At 42.7% G+C, this 19,688-nt stretch overlaps 1 protein-coding gene across 4 annotated transcripts in view; it reads right to left on the bottom strand.

Annotated features, from left to right (window-relative positions):
• Window positions 1–19,688, bottom strand: part of LOC100676086 (zinc finger protein 343-like) — a 182,315-nt gene that overhangs the window by 154,120 nt on the left and 8,507 nt on the right. The window lies entirely within an intron of this gene.

Raw genomic sequence — 19,688 nt, forward strand, 5'->3', positions numbered from 1 at the left:
TGTGACTTCCCTACCAGCATGTGAGTCAAGCAACAATACCCAGTAAGAAGCTTTCCAGCAGGTGTGTAGAAGGACAGGAGGAAAGAAGTTGGTCCCTGTAGTGGTAACCTGGAGCCAAGAGGTGCTACAGGCCTGAGTACTTGCTGCGAGCACAGAGACAGAGGAGCAGGAATTCAGTGCAGGGGGGCCAGGGTAGCACATATACTCCTCCTCACTTTTCAGGGCTTAAGGGTGTTTGGGTTATAGACAGACACATTTTCTCACTGAACACCCAGGAACCATTGCAGGATTAACAGCATAATTACCTTCGCATAACAGATGAAAGGAATCCCTAGGTGGTGCAAACAGTTAAGGCTCTCCACTGTTAGCTGAAAGGAGGAGGTGACTTGGAAGAAAACCCTGACGATCTACCTCCAAAAAACCATCCGTTAAAAACCCTATGGGATTCTGGGGGAGATAGCAGTGTGAACAGACCATTGTTCATATCCTCTTCTACAAACACAAAAGAGAATACAAGGAAATGGTGCTCATCTTTGAGAGATGCTGAATCAGGGAGCAGAGGAAAGCAGCAGGGAACTGCAGACAGGCAAGAATCGACTATTCCACAGTCTCCATTGCTCTCTCCAGCCAAGCAGGCTGCCAGCTCCTGTGAACTAGGAAGTGACCTCAGCAAAAGAATCTGCTTCCCTAACCAGCAGGCCCTCTGCCTGTACAAAAAGAAAGGACCCCAAGCTCCTGCTCTAAAATCAACAAGGCAGACATCCTCAGGGCTGTATTCTCAGCCTGTCAGCACCTCTCCACCTGGACACCGTAGGTAGCAAGGCTGCTGCCAATTGCTAAAAATTCATGTACTTGCCACATGAAAAATCTATTCACCCCATCGCTTTATCCCAGAAGTCTTAAATCAACTCCAAATTCAAAATTGCGTCTTCTGAATCGTCTAAATTAAATATGGGTGAGACTTTAGGCATATTCCATCCTTGGGCAAAATTCCTCTTCAACTGTGAACCTGTAAAATCTAGAATACAAGTTATCTGTTTCCAAAGTACAGTGATGGAACAGGCACGAGGTAGACATTTTCATTACAAATATTAGAAACTGAAGGGAAAGAAGGGATAACAGGCACCAAGCAAATCCAAAATCCAGCAGAACAAGTTAAATTACCTCTCAAGGCTTGAAGATAATCCTCTGATCTTTGGGAATGGCCCTGCCCTCCAGACTCTGGGTGTTGAGCATTCTCTCTGGATTCTGGGTCTAGGTGCCTCAGACCTGGACTTCAGCTTCACTTTCCAGGCTCACTGGGATGGCAACTCTGCTCCCTTGAATTTGGGCAGCTCCATTTTCCTAGTTCATCCAAGTGGAAACTCCACCCCCTAGGCCCCAGCTGGATCCATTTTTCTGCCACTTGGGCATGGCAGCTCTGCCCCCTCAGCTGTGGACAGCAGCCCCATCTTCTTGGCCAAACCAAATGGCAGCCCCACACTGGATGAAGATATGACTCTTTGAAACCTAGGATGCCATGGCTCTACCCTTTGAGACCCCAGAGGCAATGGCCTGCACTGCCTTTTATCTTACAAGAGATGAAAGAGAAGCAAGCAGAGAGTTGAGGACCTCATATCACCAAGAAAGCGGCGCCAGGAGTTGATTGCGTCCTTTGGACCTGGGGTTTCTGTGCAGAGAAGCTCCTAGTCCAGGGGAAGATTGATGACAAGGACCTCCCTTCAAAGCTGACAGAGAGAGAGCCTTCCCCTGGAGCTGATGCTTTGAATTTGGCCACGTAGACTAGTAGACTGTGAAAGAATAAAATTCTCTTTGTTAAAGCCATCCATCTGTGGTATTTCTGTTATAGCAGCACTAGATAACCAAGACAGTGATAAACCAGTCAGATACACCATACCATCCCTTTGCAACAAAGACCTGAAAAACCAAGTAAAACAGATGCAGATATCAATTCTGGAACTCTGAACACAAATTGAAGGGATAAAGAACTAGATTAAATGCCAAATGGAAGAAGAAACTGACTGAAAACAGCAAACAAGAAAAAGATTGAGTGGACTTGCCTAGTGAACTGACCCAGCACAATGGGGCTATGTTGAGATACACACAGCTGAGATTGAGGGTGAGGAGCACAGGAGGCAACTTCAATGGAATGCCTGTGAGGACACAGAGAGTGAGCTGAGCACTGACAGACCGCCCGAGCAACCCAAGCACAGGTACGCAGCTCCTGCATAACTTTGGCCATGCCTGGCCCCCATCCAAGTGACCCAAGCACTGGAAGGTAGCTCAGGCATGGCATTAGCTCTGCTTCACCTTTCCATGCTGCCTAAGCAACCCCAGCATCAGCAGGTAGCTACTGTACGACTTTGGCCCCACCCCACCTTTTCCATTTGACCTACTGCACTGAGTGCTGGCAGGCCACTCAGACACGGATATGACTATCTGACCCACCCTTCCTACCCGCTAACCCTGCCAAGCTCATGGAGGCTGTGCCAGTTTGGCTTGGCTCCTTGTCCTGGCTCTTTTGTTGCCCGACCAAGCCAAGTGACAAATGCTACTTAGATGCAGGTCCCACTGCCTGCCTCACTTTTTTTCCCTGCTGACCCCCATAGAGCTCTGGCAGACAGGTCCAGCATAATTTCAGCTTTTCCCGCCTTCCAAATTGCACACAAGAGATAGCTCGTATATCACCCACCCCACCCCACCCCACTAGGTGAGCAATAACAACCACGAGTTGGTGTGCTCTCAAGCCCATCACTCACCCTCTCCTTTCAGACCAGGCTAGCAGAGGTGCCCGTGCACTCCTACATCTAGCCACCAGTGCTAGGACTGCGGTCCAGCAGCGCCTTCTACTTCCTCCGACAACCTGCTCTGGGGGACTGAGGACCAGTGGCACACCGCCCCCCATAGCATGTGATAGAAGACAGAGGCATGCCTTCAACTGGTCACTGTGGGCTGGCGGAATCTTCCCTACTTTGCCCCCTCCCATAACCAGAAGCTTGTGCCCACTCCAACCACTCCCGCTCAGCTCAGCCTGCCGGGGACTGTCAGCAAAAATTTCTGTGCTACTCACCCAGTGACTGATGATCTAGTCACCCTCAATCAGAACACAGGGCAAACGACAGTTTACACACACAATACCCAACGCAGTGACCGATGAGAACATCATTACACCCAGGTCCACCTAACCAGACACATCATCTCACCAGAAATACCAGCTGTAGATTCAACTGCACAGTAAGACCAGTGAACAGAGAACTGAACTTTCACACCCAGTCCCTACCCTACCCACCAGAAGACAGGAGGTGAGAGCTCCAGTGAGACCAGATTAGCAGCCCAAGTAGCACACATGCCTGACCTACTTCAATATATCAAAATGAAAAATCAGGATGCAGCAAGCAAATATACGACAAATCAAAAAATATAATAACACCTTGATGCTTTGGGGAGCCCTGATGGTTCAGTGGTTAGAAGATTGGTTGCATTGCTGACCAAAAGTTTAGAAGTTTGAATCCACTAGCTGCTCCTTGAAAACCCGATAAGGCAGTTCTACCCTCTCCTATAGGGTCAATATGAGTCAGAATCAACTCAATGGCAATGTTTTTTTTTTTTTTTTTTTGGATGCCTAGGAGACAACAGACAATATAAAATCACATAAAGAAGTAAGTCAAGATGGCTCCAGCAAGTGACCAAAATAAAGAACCAGATAACCTTCCAGAGGAAGAAACGGTAATGGAACTACCTGAAAAGGAATTCAAAAGACTAATATACAGGGTTCTCCAAAAGATCAAGAAAGAGATCAAGGAAAACACAAATAAAACCAAGGAAAATACAGACAATGCAATAGAAAAACTGAGGAAAACAATACAAGAACAAAATGACAAAATACACAGCTAGAAATCATACAAAAACAGCAACTAGAAACCCAAAAGTTTAACAATAAATTCTCAGAAATGGACAATTTAATATAAGGATATAGCAGCAGAATTAATATTACTTGAAGACCAAACCCATTGCCATTGTCAATTCTGACTAATAGTGACCCTATAGGACAGCACAGAACTGCCCCATAGGGTTTCCAAGGAGCACCTGGTGGATTCGAACTCCTGACCTTTTGGTTACCAGCCATAGCTGTTAACCACTATGCCATCAGGGTTTCCTACTGGAAGAAAGAATTGGTGAAATTGAGGACAAATCCCTTGATGCCAATTTGTTTGAGGAAAAACCAGAAAAAGAATGAAGAAAAATGAAGAGGAAAAATTGCACGTGATTGGATTGAAATCCCTGTGGAACACAGTTCTCTGAAACACATGGGATCACCATGAGTCAGAATCAACTACACAGCAACTGTGTCATAATGTAAGCATCTGTACTCTGATTAATGTAAAATTGAGAGATAAAAAAAAAAAATCAGCTCAAGCCGGGGATAGACTAACATGCATGTGGTGCAATCCAGGAATCCAAAATGGCGACTCAGCAGTGACATTTTATAAGAGGGGCACAAATGATATGACTCACTTGATTGGTATTTATAAACTTAGAATGACATTACTTGGTTGGTAATAGATCATAAGGCAGGATTTCCTGTGGTAGGGTGTCATAAAGCAGCACTTCCTGTAAGAGGAACTCATAAGGCAGGACTTCCTGTAATGCAAGTTTGTAAGGCTATTGGCTTAAAAGAATATAAGAATTTTTCTTAGATTGATTACAGTGTAGTAATTACAAGGGTATGTGGTGGAGGGGAGTCACAGTGTAGTTACATCATTGTTACTGGACATTCCTCTCTTAGAAACAGCATGGAAGATGGCTGCCACTAGGGTGAAAACAGAACCAGCAAACAAAGAATTGCACCCAGTCTTCAAACTGGCGATTTCGGGTCTTATCGGGTGTCTCAATTTTTTTAAATTTCCTTACACATTCCCTCCTTTTGATCAAGGATTTCAAGAGAAAGTCTTTAATCAGTTTACTGACTATTTTTCTGAAAGAAGCCTTTTGTTTTCTGCATGGATGGCTGCTTATTTAAGTCTGTAAGAGCTGGGGTGCTATGCATGTGAAAAGATCGTTATTATTGTTAGCTGCCATCGAGTCAGCTCCTTCTCAGTGACTCCATGCACAAGAGAACAAATCTCTGCCTGGTACTTCCTTCAAGACAGATTTTTTCACTTTTCTGGCAGTCCACAGCACATTCAATATTCTTTGCCAGCACCCTAGTACAAAGGCATCAATTCTTCTTCAGTTTTCCTTATTCACCACCCAAACTCACATGCATACGAGGCAACTGAAAATACAGTCCGAGTTAAGTGCACCCCAGTCCTCAATGTGACATCCTCGCTTTTTAACATTTTAAAAAGGTCTTTTGCAGCAGATTGGTCCAAATGCAACATCTCATTTGATCCCTTTACTGTCATTTCCAGGGGCATCAAATGAGGATTAAAAGAAAAATGAAACCATGAATAGTAGCAGGACATTGTGAAAACATAGCTGGGCACTATTTGACATCTTTATCATGCCACAGCTTTAGCCTCTCACTTCTGTGGTTTTTACTACTTAAGGATGAGCACATGGCAGGCCACATTAAAGAAATAATCTGACATCTGAAGGTTTACTCAAGGAATGGGCTTGAAAATATAGGTACTCTCAAAGTACATTATTATTTTCATAGGCATTAGATGGGTCTTTTGGGTAATGGCATTTGCCAAAAGTTTTATACAATATTTAATAGTCCACACAATTATTACAATGACAATAAGTATAACTAATCCAGGGGACAATACAGACTTAATCCATGACCCAATGCCTGAGGGTAACTAGCCAAAAATATCTGGAAAAGGGGAGCGTCTTAGTCATCTCGTGCTGCCATAACAGAAATACCACAAGTGGATGGCTTTAACAAAGAGAAGTTTATTTTCTCACAGTAAAGTAGGTTTCAAGTCCAAATTCAGGGTGTCAGCTCCAGGCAAAGGCTTTCTCTCTTTGTCGGCTCTGAAGGAAGGTCCTTGTCCTCAATCTTCCCACGGTCAGGAAGCTTCTCAGGCGCAGGGACCCCAGGTCCAAAGGACGTGCTCTGCTCCTGGTGCTTTCTTGGTGGTATGAGGTCTCCAACTGTGTGCTTGTTTCCCTTTCCTTTTATCTCTTGAGAGAGAAAAGGCGGTGCACATCACACCCCAGGGAAAAATCCCTTTACATCTGATCCGGGAGGTGACCTGAGTAAGGATGGTGCTATAATCCCACCCTAATAGGAAACCCTGGTGGCGTAGTGGTTAAGTGCTACGGCTACTAACCAAAGGGTCGGCAGTTCAAATTTGCCAGGCATTCCTTGGAAACTCTATGGGGCAGTTCTACTATGTCCTATAGGGTCCTTATGAGTCGGAATTGACTCAACGGCACTGAGTTTGGGTTTGTTGGTTTTTGGAATCCTCTTAACATAAAATTACAATCACAAAATGGAGGACAACCACACAATACTGGGAATCATGGCTCAGCCCAATTGATAGACACATTTTGGGGGGGGACATAATCCCATCCATGACAGTCATCTAGTGCTACTGTAACAGAAATACTACAAGTGGATGGCTTCAACAAACAGAAGTTTATTCTCTCACAGTCTAGTAGGCTAGAAGTCCAAATTCAGGGCATCAGCTCCAGGGGAAGGCTTTCTCTGTCGGCTCTAGAGGAAGGTCCTTATCATCAATTTTCCCCTGGACTAAGAGCTTCTGCATACAGGAACCTTGGGTCCAAAGGAAGCACTCTGCTCCTGGCACTGCTTTCTTGGTGGTATGAGGTCCCCTTGATTCTTTGCTTCTATCTTTTATATCTCAAAAGAGATTGGCTCAAGACACAATCCAATCTTGTAGATTGAGTCCTGTCTCATTAATGTAACTGCAGCCTCTCCCACCTAACTAACGTTACAGAGGTAGTATTTACAACACACAGGAAAATCACATCAGATGACAAAATATTTCACAATCACAAAATACTGGGAATCAGGGTCTAGCCAAATTGATACACATATTTTTGGGGGACACAATTCAATCCATGACAGGGGGTCTGAGGGTGGATGTATACAGAACCATGTACCATTCTGGCAAGTCAGTTTAATATCTTATTCCACCTTTCCTAAAGTATTAACCCAGGTGCAGTCAGAGGTTTTAGCTACAGCACAGACCCCTCTATGCTGGGCTAACAGGAAATGTAAGGCAATTTGCCTTCAGTGATTTTTCTTGAGAAGTCAGCATTGGCAACATCATCTGCTGTTGCTACTGTGATTCTGGAAATGTTATGGACAGTGTGTTCGAAATCTCCTACTCCATACCAAGGAAAGAATATCCTCAAACCAGGGAACTCTTTTAAGGGGTTCCCTCCATCTCCCCCTTGCTCATCTCTTGACAGTTTGTCCTTTTCCTTTCTAATAGTTTCAGGTGGTCAGTCCAGTGTAAACTCTCATTGTGATAATGGATGCCTAAAGGGATTCCCATATGGCCTAAGGACTTTGGCCTGTCATATTTCACCATCCAAATAGGATAAAGCCCAGGTACAGGACTCAGTATTTGGATTTGAATTGGCAAAGGTAGGGTATCTTGGTCCTCCATGTAAAAATATATATCCACATGGGGCATATATAATGCAAGTCCTGGCATCTTTACCTGGGAGAGGGATGGTTTGATTTGTCTGTTCAAGCCAATTCTCTGTCAAGGAGTTGTTGCAAATAGACAGTCATCCTAACCTTAGCCTATTTCATATTTGCACATGAAGACCTTTTACCTTGTAGACAGACATGCTGTTAACTTTCCTGAAAAAGCCACATTCCAGTATCTGAAAGGAACATTATATGATATTAAGGGCTCAATTTTACAATCTGAAGAGGAGATTCAGGGTATTTCAGAATACTCTTTAATGCAAGTCAGATTGAAACACAGGACTTGGGGTTGAGTCTGTATCTCAGGAGGATGCCCCAGTCTCACACATATAGCTCAATTAGCATTAATATTGACAGCAGTAGGGAGAACAACGCTATAATCCAGTATGGGAGTAGTTAATACATCTGAGTTCTCAAGTACAGTTTTGAGTAAAGGATGACAGATCCAGCAGTCAGTAAAATTTGTGGAACATGCAACTGCCTGAACAAGCTTAACAAAGGCATTCTCACGCAAGAATTAACGGAAGCTGCGATGAACAGCCAAAAACCCTGCTGGCATAGTTGTTAAGAGTTCAGCTGCTAACCAAAAGGTTAGCAGTTTGAATCCATGAGGCATTCCTTGGAAACCCTATGGGGCAATTCTACTCTGTCCTATGGGGTCCTTATGAGTCAGAATTGACTCAACAGCAATGGGTGGCAATTAATGGCAGTATGGGCAGAAAGTTTAAGAAGGGCTTCAGAGTGATGAAACACAGCTCAAAAGAAATAAACAAGGGGTAACAGTACACGAATAATAGTGATGACAAAGTAAACTTCAGCAGTGAAAGGCCTGAAGGATAGAAAAGTTACTGAACATTAAATGACAAATATAACTAGAATGCTAATGATAAAAAGATACAATATTACTCCAATATTCATGTGTCATACTAAATTAATCTGTGAGTGGTATCAATAAAAAAAAAAATAGCAAGGGGTTAATAGAATATAAATGGTAGTAACAATTACATAAATATAATTAGAATTTAAAGCAAAAGAACTAATAAGGATTCCAATCCAAGGCAGGTCATAAGAAATATAACTATTCGGTAAAAGTGGTGTTATAAAAAGAGGTTTGGGTTTTCAGGAAAAGAACAAGATATTCAAACAAGGAATAATATCCCACAGTTGGAGTGCTATGACAATAAAAAGGATTAGGATAATCAGAAAACAAATTCTTAGAACCTCTACACCAAACATTTTTTACTCTAAAAGTTCGAGTTTATAAAACAAAAAGCTATTTCAAAAGCAATGGCAAGTTATAAATTCAAATTAACCAAAAATGACTATAATGGTCAGAAAGTAGCACTACAGATGAGTTAGGTCATTTAAAACATCAAATACCCACAACTAAAAATTGTGATCCCAATGACTAAGAAAAATTCGACAAGAGTTAAAGCCCTCATTTAAACAACTTATTTCAGATATAATGATTGGAACAATATGATCACCAAAACTACCGGATATAATTCCACAATCATGCATAACAGCTAATAATAAAAAGATATCAAAAATAACAAAGAAAAATGTGACCAGACCAATGTTTACTGCAGGCTGCATAGGCAGTTTCAGGTCGAGTCTGAAGACCTCAGGAGAGCAGTCTACCCAGCCATCATCTGCTTCTCTTCTTGGCGATGTTTGAATTTTACTTTCAAGCCTTCATGAGGCTGAACAGTCCATTTGTGAATCGGAGTTTTAATCAGTTAGGATAAATAAATACAAGCCTTAACTCCCTGTAACTTAGCAGCACAAGGATTAGTGAGAAGGATCAAATAAGGTCTTTTTCATTGAAATTTGGGAGAATCTTTTAATTGATATCTTTTCCGGTAAACATGATACCCAGGTTAAACATTAGGTAATTCACGTATTTCTTCCTTTTCATTATCAAAAGCTTCCTTAACCTGTATAAAGTATTCTTTAAAATACTGGATCAAATATTTACAACATGGAAACAAATCAAATTCAACTAAATTTGAATCAAGTCATGTTGCCCAAAAGGGAAGGTCCATTGGCTGTCCAGTGATAATTTCATGAGGAGTCAATTTGTGAGATCCAAATGGAGTAGTTCTTAAATTTAAAAGGACCAGAGGTAGCACCTTAGTCCAAGGCAATTGTAAAGATCTGGAAAGTTTGGCTGGTCAAGTTTTTATTATACCATTAGTTCTTTCAGCTACGCCAGAGGATTCAGGGTGATAAGGACAATGAAGTCTTTGAAAAATGGGGATTTTACATATTCCTTTAATTATATGCCCAGTAAAACAGGGACCCTGGTCACTAAAAAGGACTCTTGGGGCTCCCCAAGTTGGAATAATGTTCTGAAGAAGTTTGTCAGGCATAAATTCAGCAGTAGCTCGACGACTGGGGAAAGCTTCTACCCAGTGGGAAAAAATGATTTGTAGAAATCATTACTAGTACAAATTTGTAGCCACTTGCTGGGGGAGGGGGGAAGCTGGATAAAATCCATCTGCCATTAAAGCATTGGTTCTGACGGAACGGGAAATCTCCCACGTGGAGCTTTATAAAGTTTACTGGAATTAAATTGAGAGCAAATCGAACATTGGGAAGCCACTTGTTCAGGGGCTTCATAAAAATGCCCCGACCAATATTTCTTTAAAATTTCTATCATCTTATTTCTTCCCAATGGGTATTCATATGCCATGCCTCCAATACAGGGGCTTACAGGGCTTTGGGGAGAACTAAGTTCTCTCTGGGTCCCATCCATATCCCAGAGATGGGGGTTTGGGAGCAACCACGTTTCTTCCACTTTTCAACCTCATCATGCAGGACTGACTTTTGATGGTCAAAAAATCCTTTAAGACAGTTTCTCCAGGATTAGAGGGATTATTTATAAGAATATTAAAAGGTTGTTCATCATTTGAACAGTCCACCAATGTAAGGGACCATACATAACTGTTAAAATCTTGTGAGGAGCATTAACAGGATTGAAACAAAGTGCAGTGTGACCTTTAAAACTTTGAGAAAAAACATGGTGTACACTGACAGAAAAATCTCCCCACCAATGGGCTTCTAAAGCCCTGATTTCTTCGTCTGTCACTGTTTCTGTATTATCATGGCAGTTATTTCTAACCATAGGAACATGTAATCATTCTGACAAAACGAGTGTCATGGATTGAATTACATCCCCCCAAAAATGTATGTATCAACTTGGCTAGGCCATGATTCCCAGTATTCCCTGGTTGTCCTCCATTCTGTGATTGTAATTTTATGTTAGAGAGAATTAGGGTGGGATTGTAACACCCTTACCAGGTCACATCCCTGATGCAATGCAGAGAGAGTTTCCCTGGGGTGTGGACTGTACAATCTTTTATCTTACAAGAGATAAAAGGAAAAGAAAGCAAGCAGAGTTGGGGACCTCAAACGACCAAGAATGCAGCGTGGGAGCAGAGCGCATCCTTTGGGCCTGAGGTTCCTGCACTGAGATGCTCCCAAACCAAGGGAAGACTGATGATAAGGGCCTTCCTCCAGAGCTGACACAGAGAGAAAGCCTTCACCTGGAGCTGGTGCCCTGAATTCGGACTTCTAGCCTACTGGACTGTGACAGAATAAACTTGTCTTTGTAAAGCCATTCACTTGTGGTATTTCTGTTACAGCAGTACTAGATAACTAAGACAGAATTTGGTACCAGGAATGGGGTGCTGCTTTAATAGATAACCTAAAATGTGAAAGCAGTTTTGAAACTATGAATGGATAGAGGACCAGCAGCAGGAAAGGATTGGCAGTAGCAGAGCAGCAGCAGCCAACCCTTAGCAGCAGAGAAGTGGCAGCAGCAGAGGACCGGCAGCAACAGTGAACTGGCGGCAGCAGCAGCACTAGCAGCGGAAAACCTGCAGTAGCAGAACCCGGAGACCAGTGTAAGCGCTGGAGCCAACCCACGGAGTGAGAGAGCTGACTGCCTGTGCACAGGAGGCTTCCTGATGGAGTGGGGTGTCTCTGGGCACTTATCAGGGGAGCTAGGATTGCTGAACCATGGAGCAAGGGAGCTGAGTGTCTTCCAGCCAGAGTTTACTGGCAGAGTGTGGTGCCTCCAGACACCCAGCAGGGCAGATGCGGGCGTGAGGCCTGAGGAACCTAAAGGCCAAGAAAACATGAAGCAGAAGCTGAAGAGACAAGGAACACAGGAAGCCGAGTCACTTCAGTCTCAAAAGGTATGGCTAGGACCTCTGCGTTTTCAAAGGGTGTGGAGCCATGGCCTCTGGTGTTTCTAAGGGTTGAATTACCATTCCAATGGACTAGGAAAATGCTGTGCCTAAAGCCGAGGGAGCAGAGTTGCCATTCCAGTGGGCCTGAAAGGTGAAGCTGAAGCCCAGAGCCGAGGGTCCTCCACTCAGAATCCAGACAATGTATCCAATACCTAGAGTCTGCAGTGCTGGGCCATTGTGTAAATGGTCCCACAGGACAAAGCATTATTTTCAAAGCCTTGAGGGGTAATGTAATGTTTTCTGCTGACTTGCTTTGTGCCTGTTATCCCTTCTTTTCCTCCAGTTTCTCCCATTTGTAATGGAAATGTCTAGCTTATACCTGTTCTGCCATTGTACCCTTGGAAGCAGATAATTTGTATTCTGGATTTCACAGATGAAGAGGAATTTTTAGATTTTGGACTTGGAGTCAAGACTTTTGCTATGATATGATGGCATGAATATGTTTTGCATTTGCAAGAATGTGATTTTTGGGGGGTCAAAGGGTGGAATGTCATGGATTATGTCCCCCCAAAAATGTGTGTATCAATTTGGTTAGGCCATGATTCCCAGTATTCCCTGGTTGTCCTCCATTTTGTGATTGTAATTTTATGTTAAAGAGGATTAGGGTGGGATTATAACACCCTTAGCAGGTCACATCCCTGATCCGATGTAAAGGGAGTTTCCATGGGGTGTGGCCTGTACCACCTTTTATCTTACAAGAGATAAAAGGAAAAGGAAGCAAACAGACTGTTGGGGACCTCATACGACCAAGAAAGCAGCGTGGGAGCAGAGTGCATCCTTTGGACCTGAGGTTCCTGTGTGGAGATGCTCCCAGACCCAGGGAAGGCTGATGACAAGTACCTTCCTCTAGAGCTGATAGAGAAAGCCTTCCCCTGGAGCTGGTGCCCTGAATTCGGACTCCTAGCCTACTGGACTGTGAGAGAATAAAATTGTCTTTGTTAAAGCCACCCACTTGTGGTAGCACTAGATAACTAAGACAATGAGTTTTTTATTTGGCCCGGTCCACAATTCAATGGTTGGTTGGATACTCATAACAGCCAGCCTATTCTGACGCTCTAATTTCCTCTGAGAGGGTTAGTTGTTGGTGTTTAAAAAGTGATTCTGAAATTGCTTTCCAGTCAAATTTTGGTGGGGAACATTTTACAGGTGCCATATTTACAGGCATCCTAACTGTTTTATTATTATTAGCTACTCCCTTCTTTTCACCATGATCATAAGTGAAATTATCATGGTCATAAACAAGGGCAGCATCTTCAAAGAGTGATAGGGAAATGGCTTGTTTAGCCGATCTTTCAGCTAAGCTGTTTCCTTTACTTTCCTCTGTTCATGGAGCTCTTTTGGATTAGTGGACCTGGATTTTAATTACAGCAATCTCAGAGGGGAGCAAAAGGGCCTCTAAGAGATCTGCTACTAAGGGCCCATTTTTAATTTGGATTCTAGAAGAATTTAGGAAACCTCTTTGTTCCCTGAACGTGCCAAAATCATGAGTAACTACAAAAACATACCTGGAGTCTGTAAAAATATGTACTGACTGTCCAGAAGCCAATTTGCAAGACTTCGTAAGTGCAATGAGTTCAGTTTGCTGAAGTGAAGTGTCTTCAGGAAGGGTGCCACTTTCTAGGGCCTTGGGTTAGGTAGTCATGGCATATACTCCCTGGTAATATAAACTGGTAATTTCAGGCTTTAAATGTGACCCATCAACAAATAGAACTAAATCAGGATTCAGTAATGGGGTTTCTTGTAAATCTGGTCTAGGAGACAAAAGCTGTTCGGTAAGATATAAGGAATCATAGGGTAGATGATCATCATTATTAGGTAAAGGTGACAATGTAGCAGAATTGAGAGAGGTTATAGTATATAACTGAATATAAGCAGCAGCCAAAAAGAGAATTTTGTAAGAAGTCAGCCTGCTGGCTGATAGATGTTGAATAAAGTGCTGAATTTAAAATGCCTACACCATATAACGGAGATAAAAGTCAAGAAAATTTCCTAAAACAATATCTGCTGTGGACTTGTCTGGCAGTTGCAGTGACTGCTCTAAGGCAAGGAGGGTAGCCCCTTGTGACAGGGTCCAGGTAGTGCTATAATAACCAATGGATCTCTGTTGTTGTCCGTGTTTTTGAGTGAGGACTCCTAAAACATTCCCAGAAATCTCATGGAAAAAAAAGGTGAAAGGTCTCAATTAGGAAATGCTAAAGCCCAAGTGTTAGTGCTTGTATTAGTGGAGTGATGGCCTTTTGGCCATGGTTGGAGAGCTGGAAGGGGTCAGGCTCTGGACTCTTTAGATAATGGTAAGGAGGTTGAGCCAGTAAAGGAAAACTAGACATCCAAGTTCAGCAATTTCTAGAGTCCTAGAAATTCTCTCAACTGTTTTTTGGTAGTAGGGACAGGATAAGCTAAGAAGGTCTCTTGTCTTTAGGGGTATATAGTGATCCCTTTTGCTGAAATAGTATGTCCCAAGTACTTAACAAAAGGTTGGGCTACCTGTAATTTTTCTCTGGGGGGTTTGTGACTTCCTCTGGAAAAACGTTGTAATGACAGGTTACTATTGGTAATAATGTATTGTAATAATGTAGACCTGAGTAAAGTCTGAAAATTTGCATGCAAAATCTGACAAAACAGGTGGGGAACTTGGGGAAATCATGGGGCAAGACAGACCAGGTAAATATTGACTGTCTGGATGCATCTGAATGCTATTAAAAAAAAAAAAAAAAAAAGCCCTGCAAAGATCAACTACTGTAAAGTGAGTTGCTTCAGGGGCGATGTTAGAGAGGTGCAGGTGAGGGTTAGTAACTACGGGGACTCTTAAGAATTAAATACAATTAATAGTACACAAGTCTTGTACAAATCTCCAGCCCTGATTGTTTAGTTTCTTAAAAGGGAAAACTGGAGTGCTGCAAGGACCAGTGCAAGGAATTATTAAGCCTTTAGCCAAAAAGCTTTGAATTATAGGAATAAGTCCTTCCTTAGCTTCTTGTTTTAAAGAAAAAAAAAATTTAGGGTATTGGAAAATTATAGGTAAGGGTTTAGAGGTATGTATTTGAATTTTAATTGGTTCAGCTGATATTGCCCGACCAACATCAGTAGAAGTAGTAGCCCATAACTTGCAGGTTTTTGTTGTTGTTAGGTGCCATCAAGTCAGCTCTGACTCACAGCAACCTATGTACATAAGAACAAAACACTGCCAGGTCCTGTGCCACTCTTACAATTGTTGTTATGTTTCAGCCAATGTGTCAATCCATCCTTTTGAGGGTCTTCCTCTGTTTTGCCAACTCTCTACCTTACCAAGCATGATGCTCTTCTCCAGGGACTGCTCCCTCCTGATAACATGTCCAAAGTATGTGAGATGAAGTCTTGCCATTCTTGCTTCTAAACAGCATTCTGGCTGTACTTCTTCCAAGACAGATTTGTTCATTCTTGCAGTCCAAGGCGTATTCAATATTCTTCACCAACACCGTAATTCAAAGGCATCAATTCTTCTCTGGACTTCTTTATTCATTGTCCAGCTTTCTCATGCATATGAGGCGACTGAAAACGCCATGGCTTGAGTCAGGTGCAACTTCGTCCGCAAAGTGACATGTTTGCTTTGTAACACTTTAAAGACATGTTTTTTTTTTGCAGCTGATTTGCCCAATACAGTACATCATTTGATTTCTTGACTGTTGCTTCCTTGGGCATTGATAGTGGATCCAAATAAAATGAAATCCTTGACAACTTCAATCTTTTCTCCGTTTGTCATGATGTTGCTTACTGGTCCAGTTGTGAGGATTTTTGTTTTATGTTAAGGTGTAATCCATGCTTAAGGCTGTAGTCTTTGATCTTCATCAGTAAGTCCTTCAAGTTCTCTTTGCTTTCAGCAGGCAAGGTTGTGTCAACTACATATCTCAGATTATTAATGAGTCTTCTGTCAATCCTGGTGCTGCGTTCTTCATACAGGCCAGCTTCTCGGATTATTTGCTCAGCATACAGATTGAAAAAGTATGGTGAAAGGATACAACCCTGACGCACACCTTTGATGATTTTAAGCCACCACTATCCCTTTGTTCTGTTCAAATGACTACTTCTTGGTGTATGTACAAGTTCCTTATGAGCACAATTAAGTGTTCTGGAATTCCCATTCTTCAAAATGTTATCCATAATTTGTTACGATCCACACAGTTGAATGCCTTTGCATAGTCAATAAAATGCAAGTAAACATCTTTCTGATGTTCTCTGCTTTAAGCCAAGATCTATCTGACATAGCCAACAATATCCCTCATTCCACATCCTCTTCTGAATTCAGCTTTAGTTTCTGATAGTTCCCTGTTGATGCACTGCTGCAACCATTTTTGAATGATCTTTAGCAAAATTTTACTTGTGAATATTAATGATATTGTTCAGTAATTTCTGCATTCTGTTGGATCACCTTTCTTTGGGATGGGCACAAATATAGATCTTTCAGTCAGTTGGCCACATAGCTGTCTTCCAAACTTCTTGGCATAAACAAGTGAGTGCTTCCAGCACTACCTCTGTTTGTTGAAACACCTCAGTTGGTAGTCCGTCAGTTCCTGGAGCCTTGTTTTTTTGCCAGTGGCTTCAGTGCAGCTTGACTTCATCCTTCAGCACCATCAGTTCTCAATCATGTGCTACCTCCTGAAATGGTTCAACATCAACCAATTCTTTTTAGAAGAGTGACTGTGTATTCCTTCAATCTTCTTTTGATGTTTCTTGCGTCATTTAATATTTTTCCTGTAGAATCTGTCAATATTGCAACCTGAGGCTGGAGTTTTCTCTTCAGTTCTTTCAGTTTGAAAAATGCCAATTGTATTCTTCACTGCTGGTTTTCTGTTGGTCTTTGCACATTTTATTATAATACTTTACTTTGTCTTCTTAAGCTGCCCTTTGAAATCTTCTGTTGAGCTCTTATTGCTATGCTAACATGGTCTTTCTCTACTTAGTCTCACCAAAAACCTTCTTTTCACAGAGGTTGAGGGGAAAAGGGGCTGGGGTGGGAGTGGGTGAAGAAACTCTGTTCCATTACACATACAACTATCTATCTTTGAATTCGAAAACCAGCACACACCACTTTGGGCTGCATTTACACCAGTTATCTGATCTGTCTCTGCAGTTACAGCGGTAATTGCTTGAGAAGGACAATGCTGTTCTAGGAGGCTCATTTTACAGCTGAGGACGCCGAGTGTCAAAGACACAGAGATGGTTAATAGTGGAGTCAGACCCATGCTTCATGCCTCTTCTTGCCTTCACACCAGTGAAGCAGTCACAGCAAACATGCTTCCAGGGACCCTTTCAGTGACAGACCAGTGGCCTCCACTTCACATTAGCCTCTACCATGTTGCTACCATGGTCCTTTGATGCAGACCTCACTCTACAAACCATGCTCCAACCTCACCTTTCCAATTCCAACCAAGCTCCCCATGGGCATGTACTGCTGTCTGGGCAACATCCTCGTGTTAGTTTCCTAGAGCTGCCGTAACAAATTACCACAAACTGGGTGGCTTAAAACAACACTTCTGGAGGCTAGAGGTATGGAATTAAGGTGTTGGCAGGGCCATGCTCCTCTGAAGGCTCTAGGGAAGAATCCTTCCTTGACTCTTCCAGCATCTGGTGTCACCAAGAATTCCCTGACTTTCAGTACCATAACTGCAATCCCCACCTCCGTCTTCACGTGGCCGTCTTCCCTGTGTGATTTGTTCAACTTCATTTAATATAGGTCACTGCTTAATCTGTGCTTCAGCGAACTAACCAAATATTCTATTGTTTCCTAACACCTTGAGCTGAAATTGAATGAAGAATCTGTTCATCAGCCCATGTAGGTATGTGAGTCATGGGAAGCCTCCAGCTGATGCTTGACCAATGGACTGGGGACTTTCCATCCTCTACAGTGGTGTGAGCCATTTCCTTGATATAAATCTCTCTGTATATAGACATATACGCTTGACTGGTTTTCCTCCTCTAGAAAATCCAGCCTAAGGCAAGGTTTCTCCTGGCTTACATGGTTGTAGGAGATGACAAACCCAAGATCAGCAAATAAGATGTCAGGCTTCAAGCTCATGGGCTGCAGAAGCTGATGAATCACAAAGTCAGCAGGTTCCTGGCTAAAGTCCCAAGAACCAGAGGTCAGTTGAAGATGAGCTGGATGCAGGATCCAAAGCAAGCCAGTACGTTTTGCTAGAACGTCCATATACATTGGATGTATGTGACAAATGGGGGATGATTATAATAGACTACAAAATGTAGGATGACTACATCATTACGTATCTGTCAAATCACATCATTCCGTAATTGCCTGTCATGGTGTAAAATAAGGCTCCTTAAACCTGCTAAGGAGAAAGCAAAGGGTTTTACTGTCAAATAAAATGGTTCCAGAAGGGAACAGGGAAGCGCTCCTGTGTTCGAAAAGAGAGGGGGATTTTACACATGAGGGCTTGGGTTTGCAAAATGTCACGAGTAAATCTTCCTAAAGCCAATTTGCATAAGGATTTTTTTCATAACATTTTGCATAAACATTTTTGAGAACAGAATATTTTTGTCACAATCCTTTTAGAATATTCTTATCACATACTTAAACAAGCTTAACCACATAGTTGTTGACTCAGGATAGGGGCAAATTAATTCACGTGAGTCAGAAATTTAGTCATACCAAGGGTCTCCGACTTTACACTGCTTTCACATATTCTCCCCTTCTGATCATGAATTTCCCTAAAAATTCTTTGAATACCATTGTAAGAGTGTTTTGTTTTGTATGGGTTCTTTGCCTCAGATTTTAGATTGCTCTCACACACTGCCAAATGACTGAGAACCATGGTCCAGCCAAGCTGATACATAACCTTAACCATCACAGGCAGATGCCATGAAGCAACTTCAGTGTGAGTTTCCTGATTTTTCAAAGTACCCACCCCGTACCTCCAATCTGAATTTGGTTCCCCCATTAATAGGACTTGTCTGGGCTCTGCAGGCATTTGAGTTTGAAATCACTGACCAAATGTCAGAAATAAGCCGTTGGATCCTAACACAAAAACTAAGCTAATCCTACTTGGGCACCAAAGCCAAAGTTTGGGCAAGTAGGGCATTCGTACCTCCCTTTTGACAACACTGCCCCTCCCTCACTCTTCCTTCTGCTGGAGACCTCAGCACACTTCAGTTCTACTTGTCTCTAGGATGGAGTGATGGGGGCCTGATTCCAGCAGACCTTTTGAGAGACAAAGGAGGAAGGGAGCAGTAGTCTGGGGAAGCTCCTTGCCAGATCTGGAAAGATAACTCCTTGCCCCTGCCTCTGCTAGGCTAGGAGAAAGTCTATTTTCCCTTGGCATGGCTGAGGCTGCTACTGTGAATGGGAGATTTGGGTAATAGTCTGCACTGTTTTCTATTATCATCCTTTTTTCCCCAAGGAAGCTGTTGGTTTTGATTGCATTTCTTTCCCAAATGCACGGAAGGGGCCTTGGGATTATCAGGACTCCTCCTTCCTCAAACCCCTAGAGATTACATATCCAGATCACTTTCCCTGTGGCTTCCAGTTCTGACCAGAAACAGAGTATTGGTGTTATGGAGGGAGTGCTGGCCAAGGTGCATTAGGCCAAATGTGGCAAAGGACAGGGCCCACGTTCCCAGGTGCTCCCACCCTTTTTCCCCACCTGAGTGGACTCAGGATCCTCTGGAAAGCTGACTTGAAGGTTAGAGTGGGTATAACCTGTGGGGCCAGTGACTCCTTTGACATTTTTCCATGCCTTGATTTGATGAAGTGTCAAAAACACTCAATGCTTTTTTGATTCTCAAACTCTGATACCCATTCTGTGGACCTG

This window comes from Loxodonta africana, chromosome 24 (genome assembly GCF_030014295.1).
Source record: "Loxodonta africana isolate mLoxAfr1 chromosome 24, mLoxAfr1.hap2, whole genome shotgun sequence".
In the NCBI taxonomy this organism is placed as follows: Eukaryota; Metazoa; Chordata; class Mammalia; order Proboscidea; family Elephantidae; genus Loxodonta; species Loxodonta africana.